The 26,923-nt window shown below is 40.7% G+C and overlaps 1 protein-coding gene across 1 annotated transcript in view; it reads right to left on the bottom strand.

The window, feature by feature from the left end:
• Positions 1-26,923, bottom strand: part of CD44 (CD44 molecule (Indian blood group)) — a 145,588-nt gene that overhangs the window by 82,462 nt on the left and 36,203 nt on the right. The gene's annotated exons all lie outside the window — the stretch shown is intronic.

A 26,923-nucleotide genomic window follows, 5' to 3' on the forward strand; every position in this document is an offset into this window, starting at 1 on the left:
TTACAGTGAAATTGATTTTAATTGATTTAAAAAGAGTGCTACTCTGTTCAAAATTCCTCTGTTAATTAGAGTTGCCTAATGGGATGTGAAGATCTCCCAGAATTACAACGGATTCTCATACTACAGAGATCAGGTCCCTCTGGAGGGAATGGCTACTTTGGAGGGTAACCATGATAACACTATACCCTGCTGAGATCCCTCCCCTCCCCAAACCCTAGGCAGATGTGGTGTTAATGCTTCCTCCACATCAACTTCCAAACCTCAATCAGCTCTCCGGAGCTGCTATTTGGAAGCAAATTGCAGTTTGGGAGAGGAGGTAGCAATTAAGGGTGGGGAAACCCTTAGCTCTCCAGCCATGTTCCCAATACAGAGCCCTATTGTAATTTCCACGTTTAAAAAAATGGAAGGTCGTTTCACAAACCAATATCATATGCCCCTCAGATCTTAACCTCTGCATGCTAACAAATAAGGAGATTTCAGCGTGAAAATGTTGAACGAGATTTCATATGTAGATCTGGCATCATGAGATCTGGGTTAAGTAGAGGATGAGGGAGTGTGCCTCACTTCAGGAGTTTTTTGTTTTTAACTTTTCATGTTCCTTTCCCAATTGTCACAAACTGAGACAGAAGTGATCCATGTCCTCTGGTTGGATTGTTTACTCTACCTACCTAGAGATAGTATAAAGACGTGCTGCCTAAGACAGGGAAGGGAGAGGCTGCTACCATTTTGACCTGCAAATTGCCAGCTATTCAAATTGTTGTTTCAGTGGATGTTTTCTGTGGTGCAGTATTTTATGCAAAGATTTGTTGTTGTTTGCAATTACTTAATGTTTTGAAGTCTGAGTGATATTAAATAATTGGGAGTTAGTTTGAGGTTTGCAGTAGTAAGGATGTATATTTGTTTTAGATCTTCTATAACTTTATAATTTGTAAGCTACTTTTGAGTCTTGAGTTTCAGGAGAAAATCAGCATATAAATATTGTAAATAAATAAATACTCTTAATTAGCTCATTTTCATATGGATGCCACTCAGCCTCTGAATTGCTGGATTGGCTGTCTTCGTTCTGCGAGGATATTCCTGGTCTGTCTTTCTTTAGTTTGAACAAATATATATCTGCATGTATTTGCAACTGACGGTAACTCTCAGTAAACTCTGGCCCACAAGTGGTTATGCCTGGATGTTTAAGGTTAATTCTACAATATTTTTTTGTAGTTTTGGAGGCTACAGACTCACATGGATAACCCTTAGGGGAGTCAGGTCCCCCACTATAGTGAGAGCCCTCCAGTCATTGACCCTCACTACTGATTCACAGGCCAGCAGGAGAACGGAAGGGGGGGCATTTATGGTTTAACCATAGTGTTTTAGACAAATCCTAGAATGTTTTTCCCACACAATGATGGCAACTGGAAGTTATGTCAATTAGCCTGTCTCCACACTCTAAGTTCTCTCTAAGGGTTTCCAGCTGTAGCAGGCAACCCTACTAACCCTCCAGAATTTCATAATGAAATTTCTGATAATTTAGTTAACAGTTAATTTAAAGGAAACATATAAATCAGGGAAAGGCAACATGTTTGGCACTGAGCTTTTGATATGTATGAAAATATATCTTGGCTTTGCAAAAATTAAAAAGGTCATAATTTTAAAGCACAAGTTTTTGGGTTTTTTTAAATGATCTCTAAGAGTATTATGTGGGCTGCAAAGAAAGAAAGGGGTTTCAGGAAGTGCCCAATCAAGCACTGGCTTTGTCCATATTTAAATCAGAAAACATGGCAAAACACAAAAGGCATAGAAGCAGAGTCTGGAACAGGCAGGTGTTTTGGAAAACAAAGATCAGGTTGGTCAAAGGCAGGAGTGGCCAAATTGCAGCTCGGGAGCCACATGTGGCTGTTCCACACTTATTATGTGGCTCCTGAAGGATGAAGAGAAACTTAATGCAGACTTGCACTCAAGTAAGCATGCTTAGCATTGGGACTTCAGTCAGCCTCTTTGTGCTAACCCATAGTCAGGGAACTACTTCCGTAGTGTGCCGTTGGAAAGGAGTGGAAAATAGGAAGCTTGCAAGCTTTTCTCCTACGCCACAGAGGTCGCCTGAAGACCCATTGGGGAAAGAGAGCGCAAGAGTGGAGGGAGCTACTGGAAGGAGAGACAGAATGAAAGAGGGCTGCACAAGGTTCCCCCTTAGTTTTATAGCTCTTGTAGGAGCTATATTTACTAATCTTGGTGTTGAGGCAAAGAGAAATGCAGAATGATGCAAATGGTTGTCACTGATTTATATGGTTCAGGTGAATTTCCTTCACCCACTGGTGCCAAAAAAATAATTCCCTAACCTTTCCCCATGCTGGCTTTATGGGGACTGTTATTCCCAGAGTTTGTTTGTTTTTTAAGTCTCCTTCTAGCATGGTTGTGTTGTAAAGTGCATACATAAGTATTTTATCTTTCTGTGCAAAGAAAGTATTAAGAGTTTTATGAAAGACATGTATCTACTATTTGTTCATGTCTGGAGGCTCTGAAAAATTGACGTTTATTCTATGTGGTTCTTATGTTAAGCAAGTTTGGCCACCCCTGGTCGAAAGTGTTTAGCAAACATGAGAAGTTTAGTGATAAAGAGTAGCTGAGTTCAAGCTTGCAAAAATTAAATCATCTGGAAGCAGAAGAAATGATTTCTTGCCCAACATATTTAACAAAAACCGTTTTCCCACACAGCTTACATCGGAGTGACGTCCCTCTTCACCGCGCAGCGTCTGCTCGGATTTCCCACCTTCTGCTCCGCAGAAGCAGGAAGTGCCTGGGCTTTTGCGTCGCAAATGTAAATCGCTAAAACCCAGTTTACGTTAGCGATGCAAAAGCTGCGGCTCTTCCTGCTTCTGCGGAGCAGAAGGTGGGAAATCCGAGCAGACGCTGCGCGGTGAAGAGGGACGTCACTCCGATGTAAGCTGTGTGGGAAAAAGGTTAATATTTTTCTACTTCTGTTTTACCCAGCAGAAGTAAAACAGAAATATTTTCTAGGGGCCTTGTCCAGAATGCAAAAAAAAGGGACACTGTTTTACTAAGGGACACATTTAGTATGCAACTTTTGTTGATAATTATTTTAGACTGAGAAAGAGAGGGTATTCTAGACAGTGGTGGACTGGGTCTAGAAACATTGGTTGCCAGGAGACATAGCCTTATAGTTGTGGGTGGCCCCCCTATCATTTCATTTTTGTAATAAATAAATAAAATTAAAAAAAATACATAAGTGGAAAAAAGGTACAATTAGAATTTTTGTGAAATATAGATAGATAGATAGATAGATAGATAGATAGATAGATAGATAGATAGATAGATAGATAGATAGATAGATATACATATACATATACCGTATTTTTCGGACCATAAGATGCACTTCCCCCCTCCTCCCCAAAAAAGTGAGGGGAAAAGTGTGTGCGTCTTATGGAGCGAAGGTACCTTCCTCCGGGGGAGGGGGCAATCCGCTGCCTCCGCCTCTGATCCCAGCGCTTTCCCCGCACCTGCCTGCCTGGCTCCAGCTTCTTCCAGCAAGCGCTGGGATCGCTCCACGCTGCCCCCACTGCAAACCCAACGCTTCGCGAGCGCCGGCTGCGGAGGGGGCAGCGTGCTTCCTCCGTGCCTGTCTGCCTGGCTCCAGCTGTGACGCTTACAGCAAGCGCCAGGAACACTCCCTCCACCCTCCGATCCTGGCGCTTGCTTTAAGCATTAGAGCTGGAGCCAGGCAGACAGGCTCAGAGGAAGCACCCGCCCCCTCCGCAAACCCAGCGCTTCGCGAGCGCCGGCTGTGGAGGGGGCAGCGAAAAATACGGTATTTATATAGATAGATAGATAGATAGATAGATAGATAGATAGATAGATAGATAGATAGAGAGAGAGAGAGAGAGAGAGAGAGAGAGAGAGAGAGAGAGAGAGATATGTAATTACAATATACATATATTGTACATATTACTGGCAGTATACAGTAGATACAGATTGCATTTTCTCCAGGGGAGCTGATCTCTGCCAGCTGGAAATCAGTTGTAAAAGTGGGAGATCCTCGGGCCCCACCTGGAGGCTGGCAACCCTAAATATAACGTAAATTTTAGTTGCATTACAGTAATAATACTGGAACTTCTATTATATTTTCAAGCTACTAAAAGGTCATTAACATTTTAAACATATTGTCTAATGTTTAAGGGGGCCCACAGGGCCCATTTGCCATCAGGCAAGCTGACACCCTGGCCAGTCCACCACTGATTCTCAGCATTAAGCACCTTTCTGAATAGTCTACATGCCACAGGGAAAAAGATGTGGTGGTGTGTTATTCTGCATACACTAAAGGAGGAATGAGAAAGGAAGTAAGGGGTCGATGTCTTACTGGAGGAGAGAGAAAACCTGTTTAGCCTGCTCCTGTGCCATTATTCCCAATTTCAGCCAAAGCAAATTAGCAGGTGAACATTTTCACAGCATGGGGATTCAACTGCAGCCATAAAGAAACCCTGCCTCCCCCACCCCACCCCACCCCCAAAAAAGTGCTGGACTATGAGTTGCTATGAAATTAGTCTTGCCAGGTCTCATGATATAGTTGTAGCGTGAAACTTCCTGCCCTGGTCCTCATCATGCTTGCAGCTGCCCAGTGGAACAATGGGAGCAAGGGGGAGAAAACTGGGGTAAATTGGTGCTGCAACATCCCTTCTGGCATGAATCCAGGAGTGACATGACCACATTGAGTTGATAATCTATAGTTCATGTGAAACTCTATGATAAATGTACTGGAAGTGTAAATACACAGGCTTCTGGTTTGGTTTTCATGGAGGATTGACGTGCTTCTCATAGAGGAGCAGACCAGTGCCTCTGTTCTGGGCAGAGAAGGTGACCTAAACACCTGCTGCATACATCTTCTTCTAGGCAAGGAGATGGCCAAGACATGCTCAGGAAATTCTGAGGGGATTTACTTTGGCTGATGAGGAATCCCAGTGGGGTTCCTTTTTGGCTTTGAAGAGTCCCCGGAGAAGAATTGCATAACAACATCTATAGAGGACATCTGGGATCATTTATTCGACTTAAATTAATCATGAGCCAAAGCTTCTTTGGGACTAATTAATCTCTGATTGGGAAGAGAACCGTGCTTTAACTTTTAAAGATTTTTATCTATCACTCCGGGACTAAAATAAGACTTATTTGGAGAAAAAACAAAGGTCTGGATATATCTATATTACATTAAAGTAAAGAAGAAGGAGGAGGGGGTAAATTTGGGACTAAGAAATTAAGAGAACAAGGTTAAAATAGAAGAAAAACAAAAGTTGTTTTGCATACTTGCGGTCAGCCAACCCCTTCAGAAACTAAACAGAACTGCAGATGAACAGGACGTCACAGGAAGTGGCGTCATAGAAATATTGCGAGACTTCTTAACTATAGAAAACGAGGCTTCATGGCAAGAAAGGAAGGAAATGGCCATTAAGAGAAGGGAAAATTCTTGGACTCCTGGCCTTCTCTAGGACTACAATCATAGAGAAACATCGGTGGCCATTGAAAGAAGGTCAAAAGTTTAAAAAAAATTAAAAATACAATGGGACATTAAAATTTAGCAGAGTCCGCAAATATTTCGATTAGAGGATTGGATTTATTGGATTATATGATTGGAACTAAGTCTGGAGCATTCTAGAAGTAAAAGATTTTTTTTTAAAAGGGGGGGGCAGAAAAGCTGCGGACACCATTTTGAAAGAAATTTAATTAAAAAAAAATTAATATCTCGACTCTGGGGCTTCTGGAAACAGCAATTTTGGGCTCATCGAAAAGGGCATGCTCCATTCTACAAGACTGTACCATTGAAAAGTGAATTGGTGAGGTCAACCTTAAAGCCTATATTTACAATGGGAAGGCAGCGATATCCTCCCACAAGCCAGGAGCAAAGCAGATTGTGACAAGACCTAAGACGTTGGAAGAAGTAAAGAGGTCCAAAACACAACAGCAAATGGATGCCATGGAGGCAAGACTGGTTAAAGTGATAAAAGAATATATAGCTGAATGTAAGAAGGAATTAAAAAAAGATATAGAAGTTTTCTGTAAAGATTTCCAAGCAGTGTCAAAAAAAATGCAAAAAGTTGAAGAAAAAGTAAAAGACCATGATGTTAAAATTAATACAGTGGATTCCACAATTTAAAAAATGCAGGAGAAAGCAGTACTACACGATTGCAAGTTAATGGAAAATCAGATACGTTTGAGAGGGGTGCCTGAGTCTGATGAGACTGATTTAAGGACATATATAATAAAAATCATTGCTGTATTCTTGGGAGATGACCCTGATGAAACCAGTTTTTTTATGACTATATTTACAGGGTCAACTCAGACTATGCAAGGAGAAATAAACTACCAAGGGATGTGGTAGTGAGATTTGTGACAAGAGACTTGGTGGTTAAGATCTTAAGCAAACAATTTGAGCGCAAACTGGAGGTGGATGGTAGTAGTGTAAGAATTATGAAAGAATTGCCAAAGGAAGTTATAAATGACAGAAGATTGTATAAAAAACTGACTGACAAGCTGAGAGAAAGTGCAATAAGATATAGATGGATACTTCCAGAGGACCTGGGTTTTGAATACAAAGGGAAGAGATTTATCATCACAACCACTCAAGACTTGATGAAGTTTTTGGAGGAGCATAAAGAATTTGGGAGTACAGACTAAAAACAAAAAACCATGATGGATTACAAATTAATATATTGGAATGTAAATGGACTTAATTCACCACAAAAAAGAAGGGCAACTTTTCATGGGGTTGGGAAGCAAAAATGTAATATAATTTGTCTACAAGAAGTACATATTAAACAAATGGATTGCAAATTTTTATGGAATAAACAACTTGGTGTGGAATTTTGTTCATTGGCTAAAGAGAAAAAAAGAGGTGTGGTTTTTTATGTGAAGCAAGAACTAGACCCAAAGTTGATTTTTAAAGATGATGATGGTAGATTTATTGCGGTGGAAGTGACATTGAATCATAAAAAAAACTTTGTTATTGGGACTGTATGCCTTAAATGGAGTACAAGACTCTTTTTTAAAGGATATTATGCTCAAGTGACATATGAGCAAATTATGCTATTGGGAGACTTTAATGGAATAGATCGGGGGGAAAAAACAATGAAGAAAAACTACCAAAGTCATTTTTCGAACTAGTTAAACAAGAACGCAAGACTTTCCGCATATGGAGAGAATTTAACCCTAAAGTACGGGACTACACTTTCTTTTCAGCAAGACATAATTCTTTCTCAAGGATTGATATGTTATGGATTACAAAAAATCTGGGACTTACAACAACAAAAATAGAGATTCTTTCTTAAGTATCACAATCCAAAAAATCTGGGACTTACAACAACAAAAATAGAGATTCTTTCTTAAGACCACAATCCATTAATGTGGTCTGCAAAACCCATAAAAAAGACTTTGAGGTGGTGGATAAACAAAGACTTGCTGCAGAATAAGGTGGTAGTAGAATCTCTGGAAAAGGAGACCAAATCCTTTTTTCAAATAAATGAAAATGAGGACATTTAATTTCAAATGGTGTGGGATGCCTATAAAGCGGTAATGAGGGGCATCCTAATTACACTGAATAATAAAGATAAACAAGCCAAGGATAAACAAACGAGAGACTTGCAAAATGAGACTGGAAAGAAAGAGAAGGAGCTCAAAAAGAGGCCTGGGGGAAAAAAAATTATAAGGGAGATTGCAATATTACAAAGTCAATTGAGACATTTGTCAAACAAAGAAGTGGAATGGAATTTAAAAAGGCTTCAACAAAAATCTTTTGAAGGAGCGAATAAACCTGGAAAATACCTAGCCAGGCAAATAAAAAGAAAAAGGGAAAATAAAATTATTAATAAAATCATTTTGGGAGACAAGGAAATTGTTGACCAGGAAGGAATTAAAAGAGAATTTTATAAATATTATGCCAAGTTGTTTAAAAGTCATAGGGTGGACAAGGAAAAAATCAATGCATATTTACAGAAAATTAATGTAAATCCCTTAACTGAAAATATGGAGAAGGTATTAAATGAACCAACTGGAAACGAAGAAATAGAGGCGGCAATTAACTCAATGAAATTGGAAAAAGCTCCCAGTCCAGATGGTTTCACAGCAAAATTTTATAAAGTCCTCATGGAGACTCTATTACCAAAACTTCAAAAACTGATGAATACTATAAGAATAGATGGGAAAATACCTAATACTTGGAAAGAAGCAGTAATTTTGTTGATACCGAAAGAAGATAGAGATGCCACGAATGTAAAAAATTATAGACCAATTTCATTACTTAACAATGATTACAAATATATATGCCAGAATATTAGCAGAATGCCTGAAACAGCATTTGAACAATTTTATTAAAGAAGAGCAAGCAGGGTTTCTTCCCAGAAGGCAAATTAGAGACAATATTAGAACGGTGACAGATATTATTGAATATTATGAGAAACATCCTGAAAAAGAGTAGCATTATTTTTTGCAGATGCAGAGAAAGCATTTGATAATGTGCATTGGGATTTTATGTTTGCAGTGATGGAAAAACTGAGATTGGGAGATTTTGTAAAAATGGTGAAGGCGATATATACTGAACAACAAGCAAGACTTTGTATAAATGCGGATCTGACAGAAAAAATATAATCAGTAAAGGTGCGAGACAAGGTTGCCCTCTATCTCCACTGATATTTATAAAGACTTTAGAGATATTGCTTATGCAAATCTAAGAAGATAAAGAGATAGAGGGACTGAAATTGAAAGGTTTTTCTTACAAATATAGAGCGTTTGCTGATGATGTAATGTTTATAAATGAAAATCCAACTCAAGTTACACCATTGCTGCTTCGTAAGATACAAGAATATGGAGAGCTGGCAGGTTTCTATATAAATAAAGAGAAGTCAAAAATTTTGTGTAAAATATGTCAAAGACTAAACAATGTCTTTTGGTTGGCATGCAAACAAATGTTTTTGGTTGGCATGCATACTTTTGTTATGGGAAAAGTAAGATGGATGGCTTCTTTTTACATCATTATATAAGAAGTAATTTGTTAAAAACTTGGTTGAAATACAAAAGATTCGGGGATGAGAGGAAACCGCTTTGGATTGTGCCAACAGAAGTAATAAAGCTATATTCAGATATCAAAGAGAAGAAATGGTTATCATATAAACAATTGTTAAAAATACACAGTGGTAAGGTGGAACTAAAATCGGTGGAAGAATTGGAATATAAGTATAATTTGTTTCAATTGCAACAAATTAAGAGTCTGCTTGAACAGGATATTAAAAATGATGGAATAAAACAAGAACAAACAGAACTGGAAAGAATGCTGTTTGGCAATAACGAAAAATTGATTTCAAGAATTTATAAATTATTGCTGAAATGGTCTACAGAAGATGAAGTAGTAAAATCTCAAATGATAAAATGGGCGATTAACATAAATAAAGAAATACAGATGGAACAATGGGAGTACTTATGGAAGAACTCTATGAAGATATCGACATGTAATAATATAAAAGAAAACTGTTTTAAAATGCTTTATAGGTGGTATATGACACCTAAGAAACTGTCAAAAATGAACAATCAGGTGTCAGAAAGGTGTTGGAAATGTAAAAAACATGAAGGATCTTTCTACCATATGTGGTGGACTTGTGAAATGGCAAAACAATTTTGGCAAATGATTCAGCAAGAGATTGGAAAGATTCTGGGTTATAACATCAAGAAAGCACCAGAAATCTTTTTGTTGGGATTACAAATGGAAAAATTTCCGAAACAAGATAGAACAATAATTTAATACATGCTTTCAGCTGCAAGGACATCATATGCGCAGATGTGGAAGCAAGATAAAACACCAGAAAAGTGGGACTGGATTATTAAAGTTATGAACTGGAAGGAAATGGACAAGCTTACAAGAATCTTAAAAGAACTTGATTTAGAGAAATTCAAAATTGAGTGGGATAAATTTCAAAAATATGTTGAAAAACAATGGAAAGTTAAAGGACATTTGGTGATTTTTGATAATAGTTGAAGTTAGAGGGATAACAAATGGACTACAGTTAAATAATGAAACTATTAATTGGGGGGTTTTTCAACTTAGTTTGATAAGGATTATAGTTGAAAGGTATAGTTATTCTGCTATAGGTATATTATAGTTTTTTTCCTTTTTTATGAAGATTCTTAATTTGAAAATTACCTTTTAGTTTGTTTTGTAATTTTTAAAATGCACAGGTGGAGGTCACAAAATGGGGGGGAGGGAGGTGGAAAATGTGATGTATTGGTATGAAGTTTTTATTAATAGACAAATATTATTGTTACAATATGTTGCAGAATAATAAAAGTTGTTTATACAAGGAAGTGTAAATACATGACTATAGTTGTTTGGGAAAGTATGAATTCCTTGTTATCTAAGGTTACCAACATCCAGATGGTACCCAGAGTTGTTCCAGGACTACAACTGAAAATAGCAGCTTTGGACAGTGGACTGTATGATATCACTTCCCTACTGTTATCCTCCTTTCCCTGAATTTAAGCCTCTGCAGGTCCTTTCCCCCAATTTTTTTTTTAATCACTTTGGTTATATTTCTCCAGTCTCATGCCCCCACCATGATGCCCCCTCCATTTTCACAAGTTTAAGGCCAGGGAAGGGGCCGTGAATTGCATCTCAGGCTCTTTAAAGGCTGACCCCTATGCCCAGGAAGGAAGTGGGGAGGAGGCAAGGGCGGTGGGGTTAGCTTTTAAAGAACTTGAGAAGCATTTCACAGCCCCTTCCTGAGTCTTAAACTTGTGAAAACTGAGGGGGAAGGAGGCACCATGGGGAGGGGGCAGGGTGGTGAGGCTATGGGGCACTGCGGGGGGAGGCTGAATTTGGTGCCCCCACCCTGCTGACCCTAGTGCCGGTCCCTGGTGCCAAAAAGGTTGGGAGTCACTGGGCTAGAGGATCCTCACAGAAATCCATGCCTTAGAATGACAAGCAAGCACTTGAGGTTAAAAAGAATAAAAACTTTCCGATTCTCAAGAGGGGTCTGTGCTCTTTAAATCTACATCTTGTTCTTTTTTTATTTACAAGTGAGGGACCCACAAGAACTTGTGAGGGATCTCTAATTTCTCATCCCCTATTTATTTTTCACTTACCTGAAAGCCCCCACAACCTCTCCTCTTTTCCTGTCCCCTTCTCTCCTCTCACATATCTTTATCTGTGTCCACCTCTCTGCCCCTTTCCTACCTTCCTACCTTGCTGCCCCGCCTGGTGTGGCGTTGTGCTTGGGACCCTGCAGCTATAGAAAGGGCCCGGTATAAGGCTAATAAGGACATCAGGAAGGTGCTGGAAAAGGGATTGGGCCACTATTTGCCCCATCCGGACATTTTGTTGAAATTTCCTGACCTCTACAGAGGGGATGGGGTCCATCTCTCGGAAAAGGGTAATATGCTTTTCCTGAGAGATTTGCAGCAGGGGTTGCGGGTGGCTTTGGGCCTCCTGGTGGGCGCTAAGCCCTAAGTAGAGACTTGGCCTTAGTAGTGGCAGGTTTTGGGGGTTTAGGGCACTATGAGGGTAGGGGAGGACTGTGAAGCATCCCCCTTTTGGGGAATTTGGGGTCTGGCATGATCAGCCTTTGGGTTTGAAGACCCGGATTTGGAGAATGCAGACTGTCTGGGAGGCTCAGCTAGAGAGTGCCTTTCTGGCGAGACGTGTGTCTGGGTTTGGGCCCTCTGGTGCATGCCTCCCTGCTGGGCGGGCTGGGGGGCTGGGTCTCTCGCCCGTTAATGGCAGGGGAGCAGTCGCGGTGACCTCTAGCCCTGGCCAGGCTGCTGGTGGGGTACCCTTGCTGTTTATTAGAATATTGAATAAAGTGGCCCAATTTTATACCAATACTCTGTGTCTGACTTTTTATTCCGTCCTTGGGGAGCAATGTGTAAGTGGTCCATGCACACCCAGAGAGCTTCCATAGCAGAGTGGGGATGTGAACCTGGGTCTCCCAGATCCACTGTACTACATTGGCTATCCTGGAGTGACTGCTTTTGAACAGCAGCAAGCAGCTGGGCATAGGTGTGTCATGCAAGTTGTGTGGTAACAAGTTGGCAGCAAATTGGCCAGTAGTTACTGCTAAGCCTGGCCCCAATGAGTCCTCCCTCAATGGCCCAAACAGCCCTGGCCAGAGCATCTTCCCCTGCCTTTTACTGACAGAAACCAAGACTCATAATACTCATGTGGTTGTGATGGCATCTGCTTCTCAAAACTACAGGTACTCACTGTATCATTTTGGGTGGTTTTAACCCTACTCCCATTTTTTTTTTTTAAGATTTCAGATTTTTCTGCAAACCTAAGGCTTTTTTTATACAAAGATCTGTCTTGTCTTTTCATGACTCCAGTCTCCAGATTTAAGTACCACAGATAGGGCCATGTTGAGAATGAGATATACTGATAGACATTTATATTTTTATGTCCTTGCAACTTGTTTTTTTTTTTTTTGCATTTTTAGCCACCTTGAATCTAAGGAAATAAGGCAGTATATAAATATTTTGAATAAATAAATGGATTAGAACTTGACACTGTCGCAACATCCACTTGCATTATGAGCTTGGAGATATACAGAAGCAAGAGAGAAAAGCGCAGGAACAGAAAGAAAGGTTTTAAGACAATTCAATTATGTTAGGTTCAAACACACTCGTGTGATTCTGGAAAAATAGCTGATTGACAAAGCACAAACTGTATACATAGGTTTGGTCAGTACATGAACTGGAACAGTTCAATGTACATTAAAGAGTGCAAGAAAAAAAACTAATTGTAAAGAGTGCCTTCTCTAGACTTTTTCATTCTCCTTAGTTCTCTCCTGTGCATTTGAGATCACTACTTTCTAAATGTTTCCATTGCAATTTCTAATTTATAATACTTCATATCTGATCATTTAAATCTTTTGTACTGATGAGCTTATTTGAAAGTAAATATGCATTGAATCTGTGAGGAATCCAAAAGGAAAAAGGATTTCATGCCATCTATGACTACTTCAACTCCACCAATGCCCCTCTGTACCACACTCATAAAATCTTGAACAGATAATCTGACCAACAATTAGGCAAAAGGGAGAAGAATGCAAAAAAAGATTTTTTTTTCTTCTGGGGTCATTTTGAAATAAATATACATACACACAAGACTAAGAATTCTTGGGATCATTCTCTGAGACGTTATTCTTCATAGCAGAAGCAGCACTATATCAGATGCATATGTGAGTCCAGGTTCTGCATCTAAGCTAGAATCATGTGCCATCTATTAGAACTGATCATGGACATCATTTCAGGTTTCAATGGGCGATGGCGGGGGGGGGGGGGTGGCATTTAGTGCTATGTGACCAGAGTCAAAGAAAGGATCAATAGTCTATTATCAGTCATATTCAAGATTACATTGCAAAAACATTTTTAAAAGCATTAATTGCAGTTATTTTTTTCTATACCTCAAAATAACCTGAAATATAGTGCTTAATGAATAACAGTCATACATAGTCCAAAACATGGCAGGGGATGATTGCTTTTTCCTCTCCCATTTCCCTTAAGTGATATTTCTCTTACTGATCCTTAGGCATAACTGGTGTCCCCAAAGTTCTGGTTCTGTCCCAGTTATGCTAAGATTAGAACTGGCCTCAGCACTTTTCCTTGTGTTCTGCCCTTCACAGCTGGCAGACACTGGCATGATAATGTTATTTTCCTGACACCCATGTGATGTTCCATAGCTGAAAGCTGATATTGTTTAATAATGGCTCCTAAGAGAGGCAAAACTTGCACAACATACTGTAATTGTCCTAATCATTAATCTCACCCAGACCATGAGACTTTGGTGATTCAACGTGGAGTCATGAAAAGCCCTTGAGCGTGTTTCAGATTTTAATGAGCATGGAAATATTTAACCCACAAGCACAAGACTATTTCTTATACTGGCCCTGATATTAGCCACTGTCTTCTTTTCTTGCCTGTTTCTTATCCAGTAGCCTCTGGAAAAAAACTTTTGTAAGGCCACTTTTGCTTGTATGTAGACCATACTGTTGATTAGATGAAGATGAAGAGGACCCCGACTAAATCCAGGTTCTGCTTTCCTACCAAACAGGATTAAGGCTACTTGGAGGAACCAACCTGCATTGAGTTTCAATGCCCTGTAATTTTTCTTAAAACATTATGATCCTTCTACTGCATGTTCTCTAGGGTTGCCAAGTCCAATTCAAGAAATATCCGGGGACTTTGGGGTTAGAGCCAGGAGACTTTGGGGGTGGAGCCAGGAAACATTGGGGTGGAGCCAGGAACAAGGGTGTGACAAGCATAATTGAAGGGAGTTCTGGCCATCCCATTTAAAGGGACAGCACATCTTTTTAAATGCCTTCCTTCCATAGGAAATAATGAAGGATAGAGGCACCTTCTTTTGGGGCTCATAGAATTGGACCCCCTGGTCCAATCGTTTTGAAACTTGGGGGGTATTTTGGGGAGAGGCACTAGATACTATACTGAAAATTTGCTGCCTCTACCTCAAAAAAACAGGCCCCCCAGAGCCCCCAAAACCTCCAGATCAATTCCCCATTATACCCTATGAGAATCCATCTCCACATAGGGAATAATGAAGTGCTCAGCAGACGTTTCCCTTCCCCCGCCCCCCGTTTCTGATGACTCTGAAGTGAGGGATTGACCTCTCTACTTACGAGTTGCTGCCAACTTCTTCAAAGTAACACAGACACACCATCCCAAGAGGAAGCCTTTCAATCAGAGACTGAAGCCTCCGGAGGTGGAAAGGCACATGATCCTGTGGGGCGGGGCTTCCCCCCCACCAGCCAGATGACTGGGGGTGGGAAGAAGCCTGGGAAAGCGGAAGAACCCCCACTGGGACCTGGGAATTGGCAAGCCTACCTATATATTAATAATGTTCAAGGTGACTGCAAAGGCAACTTGAAACAAACATACAGCAAAAACCACAAAATGAAATGAAATGCATACAAAAATAAGTAAGCAACTAGAACAGCAGATAAAACATTACTTTCCTGTTAAAGCAGCACCAGCATAAAGACAACATAATAAGACACAATCAACTTTTAAAAATGCATTAAAAAGTATGCAAAATATAAACTGCTTCAGTTCCCACCAGGGAGAAAGGCAAGGTTTAAAAGAATAAATAAAATTCCTGTATGATTCATAATTTTTTAACATGGCACTTATAACATAACAAGCACAATGCTCAGTGAACCAGTATTTTATAGGAATGAGTCACCATATCTAAAGTCCTGGTTGACACCTGCTCTAGATCTGAAGGTAAGGGAACACAAAGCTGGGCAACTGCATTCTGCCCAGAAATGAATAGCACCAATATAGCTCTTTTTAAATTCACAGTGGTAAGTGCTATCTATAAACTTCACTAATTCAGTCTCACTGCTGTATTCTGAATTAATCTGAAATTTACAGTCTTCAAAGGCAGTCCCATGTAGAGCACATTATAGTAATCTAAGCTGTATGTAATCAAAACATTAACATATCTTGCTTTTAAAGGAAATGTCATAACTAGGACATCCACAAAAATTTGTTAAAAATACAATGTACCATAAAGAAGATTTCAGCTTCCATCTACAAACTTGCTGTATTAAGGGAAGTTGTAACCCCACAACAAGAAGATTGACTCTTTAATTCTTGGTTGACCAATAGTACTTCAATCTTGTCTAGACTGAACTTGTTTACTGGCCCTCATTGTACACATTCCAGCATCCAAATGCTTATAATATCTAATCTCACTTTGATGAAAAAGAGAAGTGGAGGTGTCATCTTACATTACAAATCTCCAGAAGACTCTCCCTAGAAGATTCAAATACATCACAATAGATGTTAAACCTCATAGAAAACATCATAGGATAGATCCCATGAAACCAAGTGGTTATCCAGGAAGCCAACTACAGTGGCTTCCAAATTGCTTCTGGTTGCAGAATTGACCCTTAAAGTCCTGTACAGTTTGGGACAAGGCATGGGCCAAGCCACGAACCATTGTTTGTGCTAAAAATGGCTGATTTGTGGTTCGTTCCAAACGGGTTCATCTGATCCCGCCACAACTGAACATGAAACAGTTAGTTTTACAGAAAACTAACAGAAGCACAGGGGCCGAGAGAGTGGAGCTGCAGCATCTTGTTAGTTTCCCAAGTTTACTGGGGGGTGAAATTGACTGGAAGCTGCAGGAACCTTTCTTTCCTTAGCTCCTAGGAGAGCAGTTTACTGGGGTCACCTGCTTTGCGGGTTTATAGCTTGGCCCCCTGAAATCCAATTCACACCAAACTTGGAAAGCAGGTCAAGGAGGGTCCGCGGAAGAGCTTGCCACAAGTTTGGTATCTCTAGTCTACTCAAAGGTCGTTCTACGCCTTCCCAAAATGAACCACAAATTCTTTGGGAAATTGAAAAAACCACAAAACGAACCAAGCCACCAATTCAGACAACCCAATGAACCATGAAACAAAATGAACTCCCATTTCTGCATTCTGTGCCCATCCCTAATTGGGACCAACATACCTTAAGGACTGCCTCCTTCCATATGAATAAACCTATACATTCCAGACATCTTCAGAAGCCCTGCTTCAGTTACCCCACCATGTGAAGCTAGACATGTGGCAATGTGATAAAGAGCCTTCTTGGTTGTGGAATGAAAACTCTGAAACTCCCTTTCCAGGGAGTTTTATCTGTCAGCCTCTACCAGTGTCTTCTGCCAGCAGGTGAAGACTTTTTTTTTGTTTCATCTGGCATACCCTCAACAATGGTTACTGGCCCTCCTTCTAGTTTTGTTTGTTTTTAACTTAATTATTTGCTACCGGCAAGAGCTGTTCTAATTATTCAGTTTTAGGGATGACTTCAGGGGTTTCATACAGTTTTTCTTCAAGGAGGCCCTACTTTACCTCTGGGCCATCCTCTTCATCCAGATATAACAAGCCAGAATGGAAAGTGTTAGATAGAATGGGCAATCCAAGCAACTATGGTTAATCTCTAATGGAACTCATCCAAGCAACTATGATTATTTTGATAATGATCTGAGATTGAACTATAAAATCAGTGACATCCAGGAATATGAATGATTTTATCTGTGGTTCATATAAAATTCAATTTGGATTCCTCAGTCTAGAGCACAAGCCTTTATCTCCACAGACAATAACTACAATCCTATTTCCAGCAACCAGGTGAAATCAGCTACCATGTTTATTGAGTATTTGTTACATAAGTGTGGTGTTTTTCAAAGGCTAACACAAAACCTGGCTATGACTTCTGTTTCTTTCATTATTTCTGGCACCTTGGGAACAAGCCTAATTTTTAATTTCTCCTCAGTCTTTCATTAGACTTGAGGAAACCCCTTCTTATTACTTTGGATTCCTCTTTCTGATGTCTGCAATGTTGGATATTTTCTTATTTTCACAACTCTATTTCAACATGGGGAACAGCATCAGGAGAAACAGTACTAGCCAAAATTATGGTATCATCAATTGTCACCATGGGCACAGTGTTTTGGAAACACTTCAAAAATACTAATTGGTGAAGGAATGAATGCAGTAGAATTTACTGTCCATTACACCTTTATTTATTTATACTTTCAATTCCTATCCCACCCTCCCCTGCACAGGACTTGGGATGGATTACAACATGATAAAATAGTTAAAAATTTAACTTTACCATAGTAAAACTCTAACACTCAGTTAATAATGGTACATAATAAATCAATGCATTATAGACTGTAACTGTCAGGCAGGGACACATAAGAGGGGGAGGAACCACAAAGGTTGGGAGTCGGTGATCATCATTCTGGACCAGTTGCAATTTCCAGATCAGCGTTAAGGGTAGCCCTGCATAGAGTGAATTACAGTAATCCAGCCTGGAGGTATCTGTTGCGTAGATCACTGTAACTAGATCTTGGCGAGACAAGTAGAGAGTCAGTAACCTAACATGACAGGGGTGGGAAAAAATGCCACCTTCATTACATTCGTGATCTGTGCTTCCACTGAAAGGGAGTCATTATGTTCTTGGTGCTATGACCATGCATATAGCATCAGTGTGTACATAGACCCCAGATTAAATTTGGGCCTGTTACACATGTTCCAAGCCTGTAATGTACATGCGTTGCTGGCAATTTTAAGTATTAGGAAAACCATGTGTAGGGCATTTGTCCTGTATGCACAGCCTGAGAGATGAGTCCTGAGAGTTCCACTGGATTCTAACCACCTGGAGACTTCATAAGGAATAAACTAGGAGTCAAGTTGAGTTCATTCAGTAATAGTAGTTCTTCCAAGGGTTTTCCTTTATTTCAATCCCCTTTCCCACAGTTATCATAGGCTCAAATTGAAAAGTCTTTCCTCCCATAAACATCCAAAGGCGCTGTTCTTGCACAAAGTCTAAACTCATTTCCAAACTCATTCTTCATTCCAAACTACTGAGAGGCAAAATACATGCAAAGGGCATGTGATATAGCTCTAATAGCCAGAAGAAAAATTTCAGGATGGACCTACTAAAAAAGTAGCAAGTGAGGAAGGATGCCGTAATCTTTTTCTGCTAGCCATTTTCCACTTAAAGTCACACCTAAGCATATCTTCCACATGGAGTTTCCTATGTAGGGAAATATATGCTTGCAAATTTATAAGGGAGAAAGCAGGTTGGAAGGGCAAATTGCAGTGTAAAGTGGCTGGCAGGGAAAGTGTTAAGCTCTCCAACTGTGGTTTAAAATTGTACCTTCTTGAATCCTGCACATATTTGTGTGTAACATTCAATTTGTCACATGTGGTTTCCCTTTTAGAGTGCTTTTATTTCTTGTTTTTCAAGCAGCTTCCTGTGTGCTGATGTCCTACTTGAATATATTTGCATGTAGGAAAACCACAAGTCATGCACCATCATATGATTTACATCGTCATGTGTAATGCATGCACAACTTTCAATTTATCATGAGTACAAATGGTGGCAAGCTATATTGAATGTGGCTAATCAATGCACTATGCACAGGGAAATAAACATTTGTGGTGACCAGACCTTTCCTATACAGAAGCTTGTATAATGTATAATGTTTCTTTTAGGAGCCTGGAATTCATAGGTAAGAGCTGAAAAATATTTTTTCTTCTCCTGTTGACATAACCATGCAGAGCTAATCATTTACAGCAAACTGGACTTGCATCAGTTACCTGCAGTAAATATATGCAATCATTCTTGGTGGAGTTGCTCCTCCATAAGGAATGTTGCATGTTAATGATCAGGGCGCATTTTATCCTCAGCATTTTTGTAAGTAAAGTGCCAATAGTTTTCACATTCAAGTTCCAGTTTGTTATTTCAGATCTTATTGTGCCATAAAATTAGGAGACTCAGAGGAACATCAAAGTTTGCAGAATATTACTTTGCTTCATGGAAAAAATGCACAGAGAAGTAGTATTTAGAAAAGCAAGACTTCAATTTGTTGCCATGGGAACAAGGAAGTGCTCATCTAGCTGTTCTCTTTGGGATTTTCCTTTCTGGTTTGTGGTAGAGCAGAATGACTGAGATGTAAGCAGGATGTAAGAAAAAAAGCCTGCATACTCAGATAAGATTGGGCTATTAATGTAATGGTACAGAAGATCCTCTTTCTACATGTTTAAAATGAATTCAGAATTAAGCTGCAGTGGCTAAACCACCCCATAAAAAGTCTGTCATGAAAAGCCATGATGCAACATCACTCCAGACCTGGAAAGAAGTGGTGCCTGCACAGGGGACTACCTTTACCTTTTTAAAAAAGCATTTGCACCTGAAGATTAGGATCTTTCATACAGCTTTTCTGTTCTACATTGCCAAGCATACATCAGTATCTTCCCTTTCAGTCTTATAAATTCTAAGTTATTTATACATTGCTGTAATAAAATGTTTCGTTTTGTAATGGTATATACCTTTCTGGTTCTGTATACACCTGGGGACATAACTAGCTTGAAACAGGTCACCAAAAGTTGTTTCCTTTTTGAGAATATGGATATGGATGATGTGTATTTTAGTTGCATTTTCTGTTATTGTCATAATGGTGAAAATCTATGGACTTTTCTAGGAACTTACAGAGAACATCAACTAGCAACTAGTGGCTTCTCAGACAGATAATTGTATTTGTGTGCCATCACGTTACAGTCAATTTATGATGACCTCACAAAGATTCCAAGGCAAGAGATGAACAGAGGTGATTCGCCATTGCCTGCCTCTGTGTGGCAACCTTGGAACATAAGAACATAAGAGAAGCCATGTTGGATCAGGTCAATGGCCCATCCAGTCGAACACTCTGTGCCACACAGTGGCCAAAAAATATATATATATATTGTATGTATGTATGTGTATATATATATATATATATACATATATATACACACACACACACACACACACACAAATATATACACACTGTGGCTAATAGCCACTGATGGACCTCTGCTCCATATTTTTACCTAACACCTTCTTGAAGCTGTCTATGCTTGTAGCCGCCACCACCTCCTGTGGCAGTGAATTCCACATGATAATCACCTTTTGGGTGAAGAAGTACTTCCTTTTATCCATTTTAACCCAACTGCTCAGCAATTTCATCGAATGCCCACAAGTTCTTGTATTGTGAGAAAGGGAGAAAAGTACTTCTTTCTCTACTTTCTCCATCCCATGCATAATCTTGTAAACCTCTATCATGTCACCCCACAGTCGACATTTCTCCAAGCTAAAGAGCCTCAAGCATTTTAACCTTTCTTCATAGGGAAAGTGTTCCAGCCCTTTAATCATTCTACTTGCCCTTTTCTGGACTTTTTCCAATGCTATAATATCCTTTTTGAGGTGTGGTGACCAGAATTGTAGAAAGTATTCCAAATGAGACAGCACCATCGATTTATACAGGGGCATTATGATACTGGCTGATTTGTTTTCAATTCCCTTCCTAATAATTCCCAGCATGGCGTTGGCCTTTTTTATTGCAATCGCACACTGTCTTGACATTTTCAGTGAGTTATCTACCATGACCCCAAGATCTCTCTCTTGGTCAGTCTCTGCCAGTTCACACCCCATCAGCTTGTATTTGTAGCTGGGATTTTTGGTCCCAATGTGCATTACTTTGCACTTGGCCACAATGAACCTCATCTGCCACGTTGATGCCCACTCACCCAGCCTCAACAGATCCCTTTGGAGTGCCTCACGATCCTCTCTTGTTCTCACCACCCTGAACAATTTAGTGTCATCTGCAAACTTGGCCACTTCACTGCTTACTCCTTGGTGGTCTTCCTTGGTGGACTTCCTTGGTGGTCTCCCACCTAGTACTAACCATGCCCAAGCCTACTTAGCTTACAAGGTCTGACAAGATTGGACTAGTCAGGGATATTCAGGTTGCCAAATATGTGCTGCAACATTATTCTCCTTAGCTACACTTTACCTGTTAGTAACATGCATGCCCTTCTAGTATGGAGAAAGGAACTGACATCGATGGTTGCAATAATCTTCCCAGGCTTTCAGTCAAGTAACCATTTTCCAAGAATCTACCCTAAATTTACACAGTGCAGAAGCAGAGCGGCTGCCCATGAGCATGAATTTATCACACCCACACAACATCCTTCCACACGAACCTTGACCTTGAAACCTTGTTCAGCTACACCACATATCCATTATGAATAATATTAGATACTATCAGGCCTCGGATTCAGCAAGAGCTAACAGGAGCACAGCTCCTGAACCTTTCTGAGAGTTCCCCCTCCTCCTCCCCACCTTATCTATTGAATAGTAGGTACAGCTGCATAACAATACCTGGATGAGCTCCACCACCTGTTTTTCTACAAAGTGTCCCTGGATACAATATATGTTTTTTTTTCTTTGCAATTTATTGATGCAGTAGGCAAAGCCAAGCTGCAGTGTGTGGCTTTAGAGCCAAAGAGTTTCATCAAAGGACTTGTCATTTCTCAGCCTGCCAAAACAACACACATGCCAACCTTCATGACATATAAAGTGTATGAAATTTAGCTCAAATCCATCTTTGACTATTCCATTTTTATTTAATCTGTTTTCCATTTACTGTTTTCAGCATACCAAATGGTTTAATTTAACCACTATCAGAAGGCAAGCCATTGGGTGCAACCTGGAGAAGTTTAGCATGTCTTAAGTTCCATAGAAATAAATAGTTGGGATACAATGCTATTTTCTCTGAACTACTTAACTGGATGCTTAGCAGTCCTGCGGAGAGTTTCAACCTTCTAGGTCCATTGAAGTCAATGTGCATGGATGGATATAATTCTGCATAGGATTACACTGGAAGTCTCACTGGTGCCAACAGTCACACTACACAACTCAGAAAAGCCTCCATTTTAGATCCTCAGATATAACCACAAGCAACACAAAACCTTTCCCAGAGCACCTCAAAAATGATATTACAGCACTGAAGAATACACAGCTGGCTTAACTGGCAAAATGTTGTAGAGGTTTTCACCATCTCATATATTAGAATAACGTTTATATTATCGCTTGCTGCTTCACCACATTACAATAGAAAATAGGGGTGGCCAAATTTTGTCTTTTTGGAACACATGCATTCATTCCTTGCCAATGTCTTGAACATAAAGAAAGGTGTAGCATCAAAGTGTGTAAACAGCAGTCCTATGCAGTTATTCCTATCTAAACTCACTGATTTCTGTGGAAGAAAATACAACTAAGTTGGCATGAGATTGTATTGTTAAACTCTTAACATTTCATGGAAAAATAATCTTAGTGAAAATTTAGACAGATGTTCTAAGAATTTAAATGCTGATAATACTAATGGGGGAAAGCTACAACTATTTTAGGGGCTAGATCTGTGTCACAGGCCACAAAGCTGGCTATTCTTGATGTAAAGCTAGCCAGCAGATTCATTCTAGCATCTAACACAAGAGTTCTGAACCTTGTGGGGGCAGGGGAGGTCCATGGATGGGCCTCAAGGGAATATGTGAAGTAGGGACAAAAATTATCCTTTTATGTGATTTCCTTCTTCTTAGTTTGAACATTGTCTTTGTGGAAAAGATATTATTTCACTCCAAATGAGCATAAGATGGCATGAGATGCTATTGTACATGGTCAGGTAACATATGGGCTGGTACCAGACGGGCAATTTAAACCACCCCAGGGACAGCTGGTGTGTGCAAAAAAAATCACCTCCACATGTACACATCTGCCTGCTGTCCTGATCCTGCCCTCACCCCATCCCTACCAGCAAACTGCTGGTACCTTACAAAGTGGTACCTAATCGCTGGAGCACCTTCCTGGCCATCTGGACAGCCAGGAAGTGCCCAGGAAGCAGCAGACAGGCGCATGAGTGTTCTGGATGCTCCCCTGGTATGCCAGCAGCCCATCTCTGTCCCGATGGCTGTTCTGACTCTCTTTGGTGCTCCTCCTTTCACCAGCTCACTTTCGGGTCGGTACACTACCCCCCCTGAGCCGGTGATATGAACTCAGCCACGGTCATTGTCTCCATGTTTCCCATTGATAAGAATTAAATAAAATGTACCTTGCCATTACAATTATAGACATCTGTTTACATCAGGTCACAGTGAACAGTCCTTCCCACATTTCTTGGGTGAACAAAGGGGGATTTAGCACCCAAAAGGAAATAATACCTGAACTAGTTTGAGCATTTTACTAAATTTATTTTACAGAAAACAGCCCTTTGGTACTTACCATGAGGGGTCCTTTTCCTCAGAGGACAAGAGGACATCTGATGTGTTATTCCCATGATCCTTTAGGGAGGCAGGAACTTTTTTCTCCTTCCTTTTGGTGCCTTAGGATAACCCCGCCCCTTCAGTTTTGGGACTCCGAAAAGCCTTAATACCTCTCACTGTCATCTACACTAAAACATAACTCGTAACAGAGGAAAAAAATTACTAACAGTAATGATCAACAGATAACATACTGAATTCAAAGCGTACAGTGTCAAAAGAAAGGTACAGCAGACAGGATACGATGATGAAGGATACGATGATGAAATGGGAGAGGCGAGATGTCCTCTTGGCCTCTGAGGAGGACCCCTCATGGTAAGTACCAATGGGCCGTTCTCCCTCAGAGGCAGAAGACATCTGAATGGGACCTTCCAGAGCTGTGTCCCTAGATGGGTGGGTCATCATCGTGTTCATCTGTAGATACAATGTGTTGTAAGACCTTCCTTCCGAATGCAGCATCAGCCAATGCCACGGAGTGAATCTTATAATGTCTGACAAACATGGAAATGGATGACCATGTGGCTGCCTTGCATATGTCTTCAACCGAAGCATGGTTTAGTAGAGCTGTGTTGGTAGAAGCACTGCATAGTCAGTGAGCGGTGATGTTACTGGGAATGGAAGTTTCGTGACCTTGTATGCTTCTACAATGCATAATCTCAAAGTAGAACTGATAGACCTCTTTGACATCTTTCCCCCCAGTCTAGGAGGACCTATGTTGATAAATAGGCAATCTGACTTTCTGATTGATTCAGTTCTAGCAATAAAAATCTTTAGAGTCCTTCTGAGATCCAGTGTGTGCCACACTCATTCCTTAGGGTGTTTGGGTTGTGGGCAAAAGGTGGGCAAGCAGATTTCCTGGGACCAATGAAAAACAGATGTGGCCTTCAGAATGAACGTAGGATCCGTCCTCAGAACCATTTTGTCTTTGTGAAAGATACATAGCCTTGACTTGATAGATAGTGCTGCAAGTTCCAAAACCCTGCAGGCAGAGGTTATAGCCACTAAAAAGATAACCTTCAGACGAAGCCATTTCAACTCCACTTCCCGCAGTGGTTCAAATGGAGGCTTGGTAAGAGCAGAGAGTACTGTGTTGATTCTCCATGTGGGGAATTGATGGACGGGGTCTTGACAGTGGCCCCTGTGAGGAACATCTGAACATGAGGATGTTTGGATACTTTGTAACCTCCAATGGAAAGTAAGACTGTTGAAAGTGCCGTTGTCTGCCAGCGCAGAGTGGCTGCCTTGAGGCCTGAAAGTAGTCCATCCTGCAGGAAGGCCAAAATTGAAGCTATTGATGGATGAAGAGGATCTATCTTTTTGCGTCTGCACCAGCGGATGAAAGCTTTCCATCTCATATTGTATATCCGGATTGTGGCATGTCTGCGAGATGCCAACATGGTGTCTGTTACTTCATGTGAGTAACCTAACTGTAGTAACATGTCCCACTCAACCACCAAGCAGCCAGACACAGCCACTCTGGATTGGGATGCCATATCGGACCCAGATGTAGCATGTCCGGCGATGACGGAAGTTGTAGGGGTATTTGAATTGACAGCAGATGTAGCATTGAAAACCATGGCCGACGGAGCCAAAATGGAGCTATCAGGATGATTTCGGCCTTCAGATCCATCACCCTGCGTAAGACCCTGGGAAGTAGTGGAAGAGGAAGGAAGGTGTATAGCAAGCCCTTTGGCCACGATGCCATCAGAGCATCTATCTTTTCTGCGTTCCGATGGTAGTATCTGGAATAGAATCTGGGAATTTGATGGTTCAGATGAGAAGCAAATAAATCCACTATTGGACTCCCCAGCCGGTAGCATATTAATTGGAATAATTCTTGGTTGATGGACCATTCCCCTTCGGTTATGGTCTCCCTGCTTAGCCAGTCGGCCTGAATGTTTTATAGTCCCTTCATGTGTTCTGCCCGAATGGAGGAAAGATTTCTCTCCACGCAATGCAAAATCTTCATGGCTTCCTTGTGAAGTTGGGATGATCTTGATCCACCCTGCTTGTTCAGGTATGTCTTGGCTGAGATGTTGTCCATCCTCACTAGCACGTGCTGATTGGTAAGAGTGTGGCTGAAGTGAGTTAGTGTCAACCTGATCATTTTGATTTCGAGGATGTTGATGGGAAGTTGCCTGTCTGTTGTTGACCACTGTCCTTGGGTTGGAACATCGTGAAGCACTGCTCCCCATCTCTGCAAGCTGGAGTCCATGAAAATCTCTTGTGAGGGCAGTAATTGAAATCTCCTTCCCTGCAGAAGATGGTTGTGTCCACCACAGAAAACTGGTCTTCACCTTCCCTGGGACCAGGATGTTCATCATCTGCTTTTCCATGATTGCAAGTTGGTAGGGTCGCAGAAAAAGTTGAAACGGTCTGGTATGCAGTCATGCCCATTGCACCGTCTCTATGCACGACACCAGGAGACCCATCAATTTGGCTAGTGACAAAAGTGTTGACGTATGACTATTGATCACCTTCTGCGTTAACTCACATATTTTTCTGGCTTTGCTCAGCGGAAGAAACAGATAGGTGGATCCAGAGTCTATGATTGCTCCCAGATGTTCTAGCCTTTGAGAAGAGGTAAGAGAGCTTTTTGTTAAGTTGACTAGGAACCCATGATGTTGAAGACACTGGATCATAGTTTCTGTGTCCTTGTGAGACTTGGTCCTGGAACTGTAATGAACTAGCAGATCATCCAAGTACAGATGAATGTGGATGCCCTGTTTCCGGAGGTGAGCCACTGGGTTGATGAGTAATTTGGAGAATACTCTGGGTGTGGTCAATAGGCTGAATGGCATGGCTCGATATTGGAAGTGGTGACCTTCAACTACAAACCGAAGGAAACGTCTGTGGGCTGGATGAATTGGGACATGGAGGTAGGCCTCTGTGAGGTCTATGGAGGTGAGAAATTTGTTCGGGAGAAGAGAGTCCATTATGAATTCCAAGGCCTTCATTCTGAAGCTCTGAAGTTTGATAAACTGAGGAACTTGAGGTCCAGAATGGCTCTCCAATCCCAATTCTTCTTGGGGACTGTGAACAGGATGGAATAAACTCCTTGGGCCCACTCCATACTTAGCACCGGCTTGATGGTTTGGATGTGGAGGAGGTGTTGCAGGGCTCTGAATGTGATAGATCTCTTGGGCTGGTTTCAGGCCACTGTGATAGATCTCTTGGACTGGTTTCGGGCCACTCACAAATCTGTTGGGTGGAATTTTGTAGAACTCAATAGTATATCCTTGAGT

This window comes from Heteronotia binoei, chromosome 21, assembly GCF_032191835.1.
Source record: "Heteronotia binoei isolate CCM8104 ecotype False Entrance Well chromosome 21, APGP_CSIRO_Hbin_v1, whole genome shotgun sequence".
NCBI classification, from domain to species: Eukaryota; Metazoa; Chordata; class Lepidosauria; order Squamata; family Gekkonidae; genus Heteronotia; species Heteronotia binoei.